At 45.0% G+C, this 3,529-nt stretch overlaps 1 pseudogene; it reads left to right on the top strand.

Moving 5' to 3' along the window:
- The first annotated feature begins 2,352 nt into the window (after positions 1–2,352).
- On the top strand, positions 2,353–2,871 carry LOC129149021 (jun dimerization protein 2-like; annotated as a pseudogene).
- The last annotated feature ends 658 nt before the right edge of the window (positions 2,872–3,529 follow it).

Here is a 3,529-nt window from a genome sequence, read left to right as displayed (position 1 = left end):
CAACCAACTGAGCCACACCAGCCCGGGCTTACTATGGAACTTTTGCAACAAATATTAAGTCCTGAAATCTGATTCACCTCTAATTGATTAAATCCGTCAATAAGTATAAGATGTAGTGAAGACAGGGGGGATGTAGAAGTGTATCTGGGACAAGCTTCATCCTGTTTCTATAACATTCACTGTAAGGGGCAATTTTGAAAAACTTTTTATTATGAATATTTTAAAACATATGTATACCTAGATAGAAGAGTAAAAATGAATTCTCATAAACCCATCAAAACTTCAATAATTATCAATACTTTGCAACTCCTGTTTCATCTATGTGTCTATCCACACCCTCTCTCTCCCTCAAGGATTATGTTGAAGTAAATCTTGAGTTCATTTCCAGTATGTTCTGATGACTGATCTTGAAGGAAATTATCTAGAAGACGTTCAAATTATTATAGACTGTGGCAGCCTGAAGAATACTATGAAGATGAAATTTGAAGTTTCTAAGCCAAACTGAGTAGCCCAACCACCCTAATAGGGTAAGATAAAAATTACTCTTAGTTTTTGTAGAGAGGACTTCCTCTGCTCTTCACAGGAAAACTTCATCTACCTCAGGAGGAAAAGATTGTGCCAATGACGCTTATGAGCTGATGACCAGTGGAGGGTGGAGGATTCTGACAAACACTAGCCAAGGCAGATCACCCACCCATCTTTATCACATTCAGGATCCACCAGAGGTCAGGGAAGGGGATGCAAATTCTGACTATCAAGCTTTGGTGAAAGGAGAGCCTGAGATGAAGTAGATGATTCTAATGAGGAATTTTCTGCTAACTCAATACAGAAAAGGAAAGTGATGTCCATGGAATGGTGACTAAGTAGGGCAAAGAGACTACAGTGAGCTGCCCCAGGCACCGAGGGGAACTCAGCTGCCTACTCCTGTGTCTGTTTCCTTATGCAGTAGGTAACAAATATGTATTTTGTTGCTATGAAGACAAGCTTTTGCCACAGGTAAGTAGCCTAATCACGGTTTTCAAGTACCATATAAGTTAAAAATTTTTCATTCGATATTTAACTCATATTTTCCATTGGCTTTTAATATTATGGATGATTTTTACCTATTTTATCTTCTATAAATTTTATATTTTTGCATTTTACTTTAGGTTTTAGATCCATTTTGAGCTAATTTTTGTGAAAGGTCTAAGGTTCTAATGTAGATTCTTTTTTCTTTGCATGTAATTGTCCAGTTGTTCTACCACCATTTGTTGAAAAGATGATCTTTTCTCTATTGAATTGCCTTTGTTCCTAGACAAAGATCATTCAAAAACTATATTTATGTGGTTCTATTTCTGAACTTTCTATTCTGTTCGTTTTAGTTATTTGTCAGTCTTTTAGCTAAGACCACATTACCTTGATCATCATAGCTTTATATTAAGTCTTAAAATCAGGTAGTGTCAATATCCTGATTTTATTCTTCAGTATTGTGTTGGCTATTCTGAGTGTTTGCCTTTCATATAAACTTTTGAATACAGTTGACCCTTAAACAATACAGATTTGAACTGCATGAGTCCACTTATACACAATTGTTTTTCAGTAAACATGTACGGTACTGCAAACTTATATTTTCTTAAAAACTTTCTATAACTCACTTTATTGTAGGAATACAGCATATAATACAAATAACATACAAAATAAGTGTTAATTAACTGTTTATGTTATTGGTAAGACTTCTGATCAATAGTAGGCTATTAGTGGTTAAGTTTTTAGTGAGTCAAAAGTTATACCTGGGCTTTTTACCTTGTGAGTTTTTGTCAGCATCCCTAACCCCTGTGTTGCTCAAGGGCAAACTAGTGTGTTGATATTTACAAAATAATCTGGTTGGCATTGCATTGAATCTGTATATCAGTTTGGGAAAACTGATATCTTAATAATGTCATCTTATTTTCCTGAAATGGAATATATCTTAATTTATTTACATCTTTCATCAAAGTTTTATAATCCTATATAATAAAAGCCCAGTGACTGAAACGGCAGAACAACCAGAATGACCAGAGACCAGAACCATCACGGCCCCTCACCCAGGCTGGCCCTGCCCCTTAGTAAACGGTTAGGGGCAATCAGGCAGGCAGACGAGTGGTTAGGGGTGATCAGGCAGGCAGGCAGAGCCCCAGTGATTAATTGCCTCAAAGAGGGAGACCCAGGCCGCCCACCACAGCCTGCGGGAGGAATGCTCAGCAGCTGCGACGGGAGGCGCTGGCAGCAGTGGACACTGCAGGGTGGGGCTGGTGCCACGGTGGCTCCTGAGTGGGCACAGTGCCTGCAGCCTGGCCCAGGCCCTGGGGTCACCACCTCCACCCATAGCTTCCGCAGGGCTGGACTGCTACTTCTCCTGCTATGATGCCTGGGCAGATCCTGGATCCTTCCATGACTGCGGGCTCTCTGCCAGGGCTCAGCCCCCTGACCGGACTCCCCAGCTCGGCCCTGACTGCAGAGGAGCTGAAATACGCTGACATCCACAACATTGGGGCCATGATCACCCCTTTGTGCTTCCTGCAGGTGAAACTGGGCAAGAGGCCTCAACCTGTGAAAAGTGAGCTAGATGAGGAAGAGACGCGAAGGAAAAGGCGCTGGGAAAAGAGCAAAGTGGTGGCAGCCTAAAGCCTGAACAAGAAGAAGGAGTGGACAGAGTTTCTGGAGCAGGAATCTGAGTGGCTGGAGCTCATGAATGTGGAACTGAAAACCCAGATGGAGAAGCTGAAGCAGGAGCAGCAGCAGCTCATTCTGATGCTCAACCGGCATCGCCCCACCTGCATCGTCAGGACCGACAGCATTAAGACCCCCAACTCAGAAGGCAACCCACTGCTGGAGCAGCTGGAGAAGAAGTGACCGTGGGCTGGAAGGAGGAAGAGGAGGAGGAGCAGGAGATAAGGAGAGGGAGGAGGAGGAGGGTCCCAGAGGGCTCTTCCTTGCTGCATGAAAAACTCTTCAATGAGGCTCAGCACAGCCAGCATTGGCCAGGCTTTTTTGTGAAACTCAGATCAGCCACACCAGGAAGAAACCCAGGCTGTTTAAACCCAGGACCAAGCTAATCCTGTTCTACTTGGGGCCAGGCTTGCAGGAGGCAGGACAGAGGCTCTGGGCCCGAGAGACGCCCAACCAGGCAGCTGTGGGCACTTCTCCGGCATCTCCACCAGGGCACCCACCCAAAGGACCTCGGAGCAGTCAGAAAAAGCCATCAGCAACCAAAATTAGGCTGAGTATGGGACTCAGAGTGAAACTGCAATCTGCTTGCCCCCAGCCCTGACCCTGACCCTGATCCTGATGCAAGGCTGGAGAAGGGCACAGTGCCAGGCCCTGCTGTACCCACCCACCGTGGTCCAGCTCAGTCCTGCCTGAAGTGGCAGCCGGGGCGCACCCTCGCCGGCCCTGCTGGAGTTGCTGTGGGCAGGAGGCACAGGCGCCCTTCCAAAGCACATACTCACTGAATGTTTACAGACTGGCTGTCCTGGCCGGGCTTTCAACTGCACATGTCTTTTATACTTCC

The sequence above is a fragment of the Eptesicus fuscus genome, chromosome 5 (assembly GCF_027574615.1).
Source record: "Eptesicus fuscus isolate TK198812 chromosome 5, DD_ASM_mEF_20220401, whole genome shotgun sequence".
In the NCBI taxonomy this organism is placed as follows: domain Eukaryota; kingdom Metazoa; phylum Chordata; class Mammalia; order Chiroptera; family Vespertilionidae; genus Eptesicus; species Eptesicus fuscus.
The sequence above is the reverse complement of the archived record's forward strand: the minus strand, read 5'-3'. Positions and strand labels throughout refer to the sequence as shown.